Genomic DNA, 12,560 nt, shown 5'->3' with positions numbered 1-12,560 from the left:
TGCCGAGAAAGACGTGAAGGTGAGGCAATGAGGAAAGGGACAGAGGAAATGGAGAGCCTGAAAAAACGGAAGGGAAGGATGAAGGCTGGAGGAATGTAATCCGCTGAACATACGGCACGTAGGAATGCAGTCAATCGATTTTTTTATGTCCTCCTCAGCTTTGGATTGAAGTTGAGTTTTTATTCCAACTGAAAGTGACTCATCGTCTTTCACGTTCTAAGCCATCTACGGTGTCAACTTTGCCATTCTCTATCAAGTAGTTTAATCTTCATGAATCCCTGGAAGCCTCCTCGGTAAAGACAGATTTTCAATTGTAATTAATACCGGAAACTTGATTTTCTATGCATTAAATCACAAATTGCCAAAAATATTTTTAATTAATTTAGAAAAGGGTGGACGAAATTATGCGGAATTAAAGAGGGCCTGTGTTAAGATAGGATGTTGGGCGGTATTTTGTTATGAGAGACAAGGGAATTTTCGCTGTACAATTTACCATCTTGTGTTCATCAAAAATGTATCTTAAGCGGTAGATTACCGATTATAATAATCGTTCAACCATCCTTAGATCCATAAAACAGACTAAATATTCTATAAATGCATTTCCATTGGAGTTGGGGCAGGAAGACAAATGGCGGTACAAAATTATGAAATAATATACTTTTCCCAAATCGATACGCAATTAATCATTTGTTTTGTTTACAATTAGTCGCAGCAAGATCCTCAACTTGGAGGCATCATTTTGGATCGAAAATTTGATAAGCACTCGAAATCTTATGCCTTACGCAATGCAATGAGGAATGAATGGAAAGTTCACATCGTCAGTTATTAGATAGAAAGGCTTCGGAATAGGAAGGATGGATCTTTATAAAAGGTAACCACCAAATTCAGGGTTTAGAAAATCCACGGCATTTGGTATATAACTACGAACATTAACATACTATTTAACGCTATCCATACAATTTACTGGTAAAAGTGAGACAGAGTGAGGGAAATTACTCTTTGTAATTTAGGGGCAAAAATAAGACTGACAACTGTAGCGCATTTTGCCGTGAATGAGACAATAATAAGCAAAAGTAGTTTCAAGTGATTAAGCCTCATTTATCTATCTTTATGAATAATAATTTTGCGGACAAATGTCTAAAACCCTTTATGAGATCCAGATGTAACGTTCGTCATTAATTTACCGAATGTTGACGAGTGGGTTTTTGCAGACGAGATTTTGCAGCCATAAGGTCGGAATGGGTTTCAAATTCAGATCACCGGCTCTAATTCAGATCTCTTAGGCAACAGACACTTAACTCGAGCCAAAAGTGCACCCTGTAGTCGCCTAAGAAAAGAGCCAAGGGGTAATTAAAGACACACAGCTTTGAACATCTACGTCACCTCATGCATCTCGAAAGCAAACCATCCTTTTTTAGCCTGCTTGGTAGTCTTATGGAACGTTAAATCTCATGAAATCAAATATGGTAATACTTTTAACATACACACAATAAATATAAAACGAAATAATAAAAAGGGTGATAAATTCCCAACCCGAAGTTTTTCATTTAAGTTTTATCTAAATTTCTAATGGCAATTTTTTCTTAATAATATATTCATTCCATTGAAGAAAACCCATACGCTTCATAATAAATCAGTAAAAACTATGCAGAGATAGAAGAAAGTTGATCGCACTGATTCCCATATGATCATACTGATTCCAAGAAACTGCAGGAAATGTAATGAATAGCTGATCGTAGCACTTTTCCACTTAATAAAATTTATTTTACGACCGGGTTTCGATGTATTACATCATCATCAGGTGATGATGATGTAATACATCGAAACCCGGTCGTAAAAAATTTTATTAAGTGGAAAAATGCTACGATCAGCTATTTATTATGTTCAACTTTCACAACATCACGCCTGAAGCAACTGAATTTGTGGGAAATTTCTTGACGGTAACTTTAAACGGAGTCCTCCGCTAAATGTGCATTAAAGTGCAACAATTGCAACGTCTAAAAATCACCCGTCTTGACCGTGATTTGAGCCACGATCCCTTGATATCTAACCTAGTGCTTTAGCCACTTAAGCCATCAAAATGTCATCTCACACTCCGAGATTTTGGGGGCCATAAAGGTACAAGCTGTTGTGACAAAACACCGTACATACAATGTCACAAACATTCATAGTTGAGCGCGATGCGCCACAGTTCACGAGGCTAAAGCCAACTTTAAACACTTGGGGTGTTTGGCAAATTCCAATAAACCACTTGAGATAACGTGACAGTAAGTTTTGACGGAGTCATCCGATAAATGTGTATTACAATGCAGTAATTTTAGAGGGTAAAAATCATTCGCTTTGAACGGGATTCGAACCCGGATCCCTCGATGTCCGTACTGATATTAGGCTTTCCTTATCCGGTGTGGAAATATGTACACTCGACAGTGGTCAGTATTATCTACATCAGTGAGTAAACAAGGCCATCCTATGTCCTTTAAACTGATTTATCGTTAGTATTCCAAACTATTCTGTGACAAAATATTTATTTGGGATGTCCTAAAACTTTGTAGTTTTCTTATGTATTAGAAAATGGAGTACGACAGTATAATGGAGAGAGTATTCTTTGTTTTCTTTTGGAATAGGTATAACCACATACATATTTAATGCATCGGGTATTATTCCCCTCTGAAGATAATTATCCACGAATTTTATTGCTATTATTATCAGGTTTTCATTTTATTTTGCATATGTATTCATCTATTGATTTAATGCCATTTTTAAAGCAACGGCATTCCTACGGCATATCACTGTGCAGAAAGATTAGCCGTTGAAACAATCGATCTATCCCTCGTCTTCTCCACCCACAATAAGATAAATAAACCTTTGTAAAGATGGCCCTATGTGTTAAATGATATTTTCGCAATATTCAATCTACAATTTAGCAATTATTCCACAGAATTTCATTGGTGCATGTTGCCATCCATCTTTTAATGATAATTTCGACTTTATCGTGTATCGCACTTTCGAATTTCGGAACAAAACGCTATACACTTAAACCAACACCAGCAACCCTGTGAAATCGGAATGTGTGAGCTCAAACACCAGAATTAAAAGCCTCTAAAATGAAATAGGAGTGTGCCAAGAGAGCAGTCTCGCCAGGCAGGCGTTCTTGAATAGTTAAAAACAAGCCGTTGATTAAAATGAAAGGGGGCCGTCCACGTGCATACACATGCATACAAGGCGATGCAATTTCCGTCACCCACAATACTCTCCCAGACTCCCTTACCCTGGGGGCGCGATGCCCTTCCCTCCTCCTCTTTCACTCCACCGCCACCCCCCCCCCAGCCCGCCGTCGCGCGCCCCACTCGATCCCTCGCACAGATTCCTCCTTTCTTCGCCCACTCGCCCGACACCCCGCCCCCAGGGGTCCGTCCCAATGCCCCCAACCACCTTCCTCCCTCCTCCGCCTCCCCCTCCCAATGCACGACGACGCACCCCTCACCCTCTGCCGCTCGCTGGCAACGACCCCATCGCCCTCCGGGTACGAAATGCCTCGGGACAATATGTACGCAAACACACAAATACTCTACGGTAATCATTTCGTAGTCCTCACCTCGCCCATCTTTCATTCTCTCCATCCGTCCGTTCCCTCCTCCACCCCTCCCCCCCTACTTCCCCTCTCCATCCTTCCCCTTCTCATCCCTTCCCCCCCCCACCTACCCCCCTTCCCCTCTTTCCCCTCCTCCAAACCCCTCCCCTCACCACGGGCACGTTCTCCCGCGCGTGTACGCACGAACCAACTACTGCGCGGGCAAACAGTGAAACTTAAGCACATCCGAAGATAATCACGATAATGCACTTTGTAAGGGCATTAAACTCCATGAGCGTGGTGTCAATGAGGCGGAAAATGAGCGCTCCAGGAGTTGCGGATGTGGATTTCTGAAAGGGGAACTGAGAGAATAGTCAACGGAAATAAAAGGGAGTGATCGCATTATGTTTAGGGAAAGATACGACAGATACATGATTTACGCTTTTATGGAAATCGATTTTAAATTGAGCAACAAGACGAAAAATAAAACGTCAATTCGATACTTATCAACAAAAAAGAAGAAATAAAACCATTGAATAGCGTAGAACTTGGCTTATTATGATGACGACATCAAACTCCCAATATTCACAGACAAATGATGCTCGGATACCATAAATGTACACTGACTAAATAAATTACGAGTAGTAATTGTCTATGTTGATTCCAGTTAAATTCATTACAAAAATGAGGAATGCTTAATTTGGATTAGATACAAGAAACAAGGTGACATATTTGAAAATTGAAAACACTCTTTTCAAATGCTACTGGAAACTGCGCACAATGTCGCATGAATATTTTGAAAATTAGTATTTAGGATTTTAAGATATTTTGCACAGTATACCGTATTGTTTTTTTATTTATGAATGCATAATTTACATTTTCACGAAATCAACAGCTAGGTATAAAAAAATGTTTTGAAAAAGATAAAGACAATTAAATAAAAGGCAATTGTAATATATAAAATATTGCGAAAACTCGACCGCTGTAGACGCACGTATTATGTCTTCGGAGGAAGATATTTGAGAAAACGATGTTCAGTTACGAAAAACTTCACTTAATTGGTAATGCAAGAAATGGTTTTAAAACACTGAGAGCCAAATATTTATTGAATATAGAATATATTTATATAACTAAAGAGGGAGTAAAATGACCGAGCAACGTGATGGAAATCACATGAGAATGGTTTAACGCTGAGAAATCAACAGACGAACGTTTTTAAGTTATTAGGAAAATATTGACACAATTCAATGAAAGATTAAAATAAGAGACATATAAATATAAAGAATAAAAATTTTCATCATCAGAAATAAATCATTTAAAACTTTCGGAGTAAAATCAGATTAATAAGTATAAGGACAATGGGTGAAATAAAATTCACCATTATTATATCTGATAACTATCCTTTCATGTGGAGTAAATTTTTCCAGTCGGCCTTATTAATTAAATATGACTATCAACCCGGTATTTTATGGTTTTCTATAGCATGAGAAACTTACACATATCTCATCTAACCTTCCTCAAAATGTTTTCGGCATCAAACCTGAAAACTTCACAGCTTAGGTAGATAGGTATTGAACGCTCCAGCAGGCTTTTAAATCGACTCCCTCCAGTCAGCAGTCAAACGCTGAAACGTCAGACAACAATTTTAATGTTTAACTGTAATATTACCCAATAAAAATAGTCTGCAATTACTTTGCATTAAGGACAGGATTTTCATCCGTATCTATCTTTAAGATTCGAATTTGTCATTGTAAATTTCACAAAAGTGCTCATATTTATTCACCGAATTATTGCCTGAGTGCATGTATAGTTTCCTGAAGTTTTTTTCTGCTGTTTAGCGTTAATATTTGTACTATCGTTCATATCAAATATATTTTTTGTTCTGTTTCCACTAACGTTTGACACATGGCAAACTAGAAATAGTGCACCACTATTTTTGCTCCCTCAGGACCGTCAATCCATCGAGGTTATCCGTTAAGCTCAAAATAACGACGAATATCTGGCATCCACATCCTTTTGATATATGTACTAAATCAGACCTCCCGCAAGCTGTTTGCTACCACATCCATCTCTCCCAACCTCCAATACTCTTCCTACATCTGTCACGGCGAATATTTTCAGTCTCCAGCGCGGGTGCAGAGGCGTATCTCTCGCCTTTTTTTGCGTATGATAGAGGGGCAGTCATTAACAGTCAAGCAGCCAATGCACCCGGTGCTGCAATAAGTCCCCAACCTCTCCTTCCTCTCGTGTTCTCGCTCACCTTCCCCCCGGCGCCTCCGCTCTCACCCTTACCCCCTCCAAGCTGCTACCCGCGCGAATGCGTCTGTCAGTATTCCAAGCACCGCGTCTCCCTCCTGGCAAAACCCCACCACCATCTACTCACTCCATGGGGCACTTCATCCCCTCGCCACGCTCACACACGCCCACGTAGACGCGCACCCGCGACTCCTCAGCCCGCCCGCGTCTCCCGTCACCCGTCCACACTTTCCCCTCTCATAAAACACCGTCGGACGACCCATCTCCTCCTATATCCTCACCCGCATAACCTCCTCACATGTCTCCCCATCCCTCCCTTCGATCCCCTCCTCCCTCCCCCATCTCGTCCTTCCTTCCACGCCCTTCTCCTCTCCGCGCCCTTCCTCGTAGTCCTGCCACGCCTTCCACATCTGCCGTGGAGAGGATTTTTTGAAGTAGTGAGAGTGCAGAGGAGTCATTCACTCACTGGTTTCTGCGGTGCTCTCCCCTTCTCTCCCAAACCCCCTCCAGTCTCCCACCCCACGCTCATTATTCGGTATGCAAGGATGTAACCGTGGCGGGAGCACGGGCTGGGGCGCGCCGATGCGAAGTGGGGATTAGAAGACATGCGGAAGCAGTGGCGGGGGGAAGGCGGAGGATCGGGGATATCTCACATATGTATACGTGTATATACATGTATATATGTGTATGTATATATGTATATAATATATATACAAGCACATAAATGTTGATCAGATACAAAAGGCGTGTGTGTTTGTTTGTTTGTGTGAGTGTGTGTCTATGTATGTATGTATGTATGTATATATATATATATATATATATATATATATATATATATATATATATATATATATATATATAAACACGTAGGCACGTATTTAATCTTGCGTATATATAAAAAAACGCAAACGACCAACCATGAGAGAGTATACATTAACTTGTACGAATCCGGATAGGAGATAGGTAATAGGGATGAAACTTATTGGGAAATTGTTTGGTAGAGATAATACAAAGCCCGCGGTGAAAGATCGAATAAATTGGGAAAATAATTACAAATAATCTCCCGGAGATATTATGCATTAGCATTAGCCAGTAGGATCATATAAAGAGTGAGCAATTTATGGAAACCACCGTACAAACACTTAAAAAGATAGAGGTGTTGAAATTTTATAAAATTAAACATAATAAAAATCACCTTTTACTGAATTCTCTAATAATTGCCACGCAAAAAAAATAAATAATAGCGTTACAGATCTTCTGCTTTATCATTAGAGTGAGGATTCTAGTCATTTGGCTAATGTAAGTACGTGTAAATGCCAATATTCATAAGGAAAAAAATTGCATAGTATTTTCATGACACATTAATTTTATAATATCATTTGTACTTGTTATATTTTCATTTTAATTCAATAAACCACAAAACTATATTAAAACTTTTGTAAAATGTACAATTGAATTAAAAATTTAATTACCTCCTATTTTTCATTAAATATTTACCATTCTTTTTCGGGTCAGTAAGCAAGTAATGTAGATACAGTTTCATAATATGTTAATCAGGAATTGATGTAAACAATTTAATTTAGGGGAACGCAAACACTAAAAAATTCAAACTCTATTGGAAGTAGTATATTTAGCAGAGAAATGAGTCAGGATTACGCAGGAAAAATAAAACAAACTCTATGTACGCATATGCATACATTCACGTAAGAATGTGTATATATGGGTACAAATACAAATGGATAAGGAAAAAGGCCAAATTGAAATGGATTAAATCATCTAAAATTTACTGACTCCATTGGAATTCGATATTAACACCTTACTGCTTGCTTACACTCATTTGCACCTCTTCCTCCAACATATGGCTTCGATGTTATTGCAGAGAAAAGCAAGTCGGATTCCTTGCATTCGGGTCAAGTCATTCAAAGGTTTCTAACAGACATGGAGTGACCAATTACCGGTTAATACTTTAAGTAGTAACTAGCTATTCATCTACTTTAATTTTTTATGATCCTCGGCATCAATGCCTTACTTTATAGATAAATAAAAATTGAAATGTTCCGTTTTGCCAGTATTCCTCCTAATATCAATAAAAAACCATAAATAACATAATCAATGTGGAGGGCGGTCGAGTGGGTGACGATAGAGTTCACCCAATAGCGAGCCCAACGGTATGCAAAATTCACTCAACTGTGTTCGACGCAATCTGCTGAGTTCTACAATAACGACCTTTGAAAGGCCAAAACGCGCATGGAGAAAGGTATAACTTTGAATGGTGACCATATAGAGGAATTATAACAATAAATAATAAAATTTAGGTTTCTATTTCAATTTTTTAGCATAAATCATAACTGTGCGACAGTATCTAGTAAATTAATTAATTACATTTGGAATCTTTAATGGTTATTTTCCTAACTACTAATATTTTTGTTTCACTGAATAGATGAACTTGGTGTTTTTACACAAGGAAATGTATAATACTACTGACCACGACGCATGGGCGACATCATCAGATATATCTGATAATGTCGGCTGATTGTCGAAACCGGTAGTGTTATCAAGTTTTTCGTGTGAAAATATACCAAGATAAAGTGATCATTAATTCACACAAAGTAGAGCAACAAACAATCAAATTCATTTTGATATCTTGTTCCTCTCTCATATACTTATATAAAATTTAAGATAATAGCACCTCATAATTGCCATTAATATTGCGTTTTATTTTATATTTTTTTATATGCGAATTTTAAGTTAAATTGAGTTACAGTAAGATCACGCTATCGCCAAGTTCAAATTAGCTTCCTTAGATATTGGCCATTGAAAATACTTCCCCTTATTACATTTTTGTAAAGTTTTCCTTTGATATCATTGTAATATCAAAATGAAATCTTAAACTAACATTTTCATGATGTCGTGATCTCTTTGCGTAGAGAAATAATTTTTATAAACGAAGTATAAAAACTCATTGACCAAGATTTCTAATAATAAATACAAACGAAATGATTAATCCTCAAGCACATTTGGTTAATGGAAAAAATTATAATCAGCGGATATCATTCACAATTTCGTTAAAATTGTCTTGTCGAAAGTCACCCTCTCCTGTATTTTCAATCCTACCAGAATTGGCAAAAGGCCCCTTAAATGTTTTACACCTGCACTGCGTATACGAAGTGCCGGTTGATAAATATAAGGGGTCAAAACTTCGCTTCCATCATTCCCATTACTTTATATTACAAGCAAAATGTATTCAAAAATAATTTTCTTTTCTTCCGCGAAACACTAATGAGAATATAAGATACTAAATATTATTTTGCTGTTTATTTTTTATTATAAAATCGTAGAAATCATCTGCCACAACTCTGCTTTTTCGCATTTAAAGATTATTAAATTTTATAGTTTTATTAACACGAAACAAGCTTTATCCATTGGTTTTTCCGAATCCTCCACATATTATAAAAAAGCTGCAATGTGACTAAGATTGGATATATGTTTATATTTTTATTCAAAATACTATCAATTGGTTTCTATTATATATCAAAAATTAGATAAATCAAGGCGCTTATTAATACGAGGGTATCTCAACAATTAACTCGCAAAATTTGGTGGAGGCAATTACTACACAATTTCTTTATTTAAATAATCGAGGCATAAATTAACTCCCTGAAATTTATTTCTCTTTCCTACATATTCACCCAATACATTCAGTTCCTTATCCCATATCTTTACAAGTCCTTAATAGCAGGTAGCAAAGAACTCTTTTGCTTGCTGTCGCAGCCAACGAGTAACCTCTTGGACTACGGCTCCGTCATTTGCAAAACGTCGAGCGCTCAAATGATTTTTTACAGCCCCAAATAGATAAATTTCACTCGGGGCTAAGTTAGGTCTGCACGGTGGATGTTTCAAGCGTTTCCCCTGAAATGTTCGTAACAGCCCCTGCGTTTGTCTTGCTGAAATTTGCGACGCATTTATTCAATTATTACCCTCGTAAATCACGGCAGAAAATGTATCTTATTTAAAAATGTTTGTTAGGTGCAACCTTCAACATAATTATTTTACTTGTATCATACGTTTCTTTAAAAATCATGATAATATTATGTTCTACAGTATATATGAAATAATACTTTCTAGCACTCACGATAAGTGTTGTAAAAAACAGGATATTTAAATTATATATAGACCAGTTTGGAAAATTTAAGGCTTTGGTGACATTTTCATTTCGTCTGTAAGTTTTTATAGAACGCCAAATCATATCTTGGTGCAACTATGACCGTAAAATTCATGGAGACAGTGAAATTAAGGGAAATTTTCCTTTACCTTCTCCCTCTCTCTCACTCTTACCCTCATCATTATTGTTCATACCAATTACGTCGGGTGTCTAATTACTTTTATTCCAAATCAATATTTGCAGGTTACTTAATAATGATATTCCAACACGAAAAACTTATTTTAGCTAAACTTTTCCGTGAATTTAATTTGTTACTGGACAGCAAAGCTTTTTACTGTCCGATTTATACAGTGAAACCAATTTTTTTCAATCCATTCATACCGTGTCCATACATTTAAAAGAACATACTGCTGTTCAATCCCTTGTGGAAACTTTCAGCCGGTTTCAGCAACGTCACCGAAATACAAAAAATGCAAAAAAAGAAGAAATTAAATCAAAACTGCCACCATTTAATGTAGAAAATGCTAGCGGAAATAGTCTGTAAGGCTAGTATCCATGATAATAATTGAAAATTTAATCTTAATTGCTAGATTGATCAAGAATTATAGAAATAAACATGTTCTCATTAGAATAGTATTTTTGCAATTCAAAAGAATTTCAATAGGAAAGAAAAATAAAGAATTTGATGGCAAAATTTATGGGCTTTCATTTAGACTATTATTTACTTGTACAAATTGTGTTCAAATGGATTACAAGAATACTGAATTCCCTTTCCTATTCATTCGAGGAGAAAAATACACTCTCTCACGCCGTCCAATAAACTCTACCATGTCCATTTCCCCGAACGCATTCTACAATTTCCCCGTTCCCTTCTCCCCGTTCCTCGCCCCTTTTTCTACTATATATCGTCCAAGAATAGGGCATCAAACCTAACGCCCTTCCACTACTTCCCCTCCCACAGTACTATCCTTCACCCAACCTAATCCCTTCACGTCCTCTTCAATCTATAAACAAGGCAGGACAGATTTCAACGGGCGAACACGGGGCACAGTTAGTTCTCAATGCCAATTTGCTTTGGCCCACAGGCACGGAGCCCCTCGAGTGGCTCACCACGGGAGAGGGAGGAGGTTAGAGATCCTATAAGGGGTGGGGTACGGATGAAACGGCGAGAGGGAGGGGAGATGATGGATTTTTCAAGGAGACAAAAGGGGGAATGCTCCAGGGGGGAAATTGGATGGGGAGAGGAGAGGTGTAGGGTGCGGGGTGAAACAAAGTTGGGGTTGGGGAGGGAGATGAAATAAAAACGTGACATACAGAGAGAAGGCTAATCCGACGAGGAAGAGCGACAGGGCGTTTACGAGAAAGAGAGAGAGAGGAAAGATGAGAAGACCCAAGTGACGATCAAGTAGGAGGAGAGACAGCGGGAAGAAAGCCGTGGAAAACGAATGGGCGATAAAATGAGGAAGGTAGATAATCGCTGACAACCATCGTGCGTTAAGCTCTCTCTTTCATTTGCTCCTCTACTCATTCTCACTTTCTTCCTTTCTCCACCCCGCCGCCTTTTACTATGGCTCGCTTAAAAATCATCTCACTTCCTCCCATCCCTGATCCTCCCCTTCCCTACTTATTCCCTCTTATTCCCTCAGACCCAATTGCTGGAATAAATTGTACCAGTCAATCACATGCGCATATATATATATATATATATATATATATATATATATATATATATATATATATATACACACACACACAAACACACAAACAAAGAACACTTTAAAATTTTTAAAAGTCTCACAGATAAGAATAATAATGTATAAAATTTAGCACTAGTGGACACAGACAAAAATACAGAAACACACAAAAAAAGACACATCAAGTTTCGAATTTATAGTGGTCGCAGCCACCTTCGTCAAGGAAGAGAGGGATAGAACCTTGAGCGAGGTGGCTGCGATCACCGAAAATTCGAAACTTAGTGAGTCTCTTTTTTGTGTGTTTCTGTGTTTTTTCCTACGTCTACTAGTGCTACATTTTATACATTATATATATATATATATATATATATATATATGTGTGTGTGTGTGTGTGTGTACATTATATATATACATACATACATACGAGGGTCATCCGGAAAGTAGTACCCGTTCGTGCCGCATGAAGTGCTGACGACGCGAGTAGCCGCTGGACGAGGTCAGATAGCTTCAGTGGCTTGTCTGCCTTCTCTGAGCCAAGTTGCGTGACGCTAGCATTGCCTGTGTTGTTTCTGTGATTGTTTACAATGTTTAAAAAAATTGAGAACGCCGCCAGTTGTGAAGTGAGGGCAGTGATTAAATTCCTCAATGCAAGAAACGTTCGCCCATGTGATATTCATCGCCAATTAAAGGAGATGTATGTAGACAATGTAATGGACGAGTCGTCTGTTCGGCGGTGGTGTCGCAACTTCAACATGGGGAGGGGGAACACACACGACGATGAGCGTTCGGAGAGACCGTCTGTCATTACAGACCAACTGGTGAGCTCAGTTGACGAATTCGTGAGGAACGATCGGCGCGTCACAATTGATGACATCTG

This window comes from Hetaerina americana, unplaced genomic scaffold (assembly GCF_022747635.1).
Source record: "Hetaerina americana unplaced genomic scaffold, ioHetAmer1.1.p SCAF_3, whole genome shotgun sequence".
NCBI classification, from domain to species: Eukaryota; Metazoa; Arthropoda; class Insecta; order Odonata; family Calopterygidae; genus Hetaerina; species Hetaerina americana.
This window is presented reverse-complemented; position numbering follows the sequence as displayed.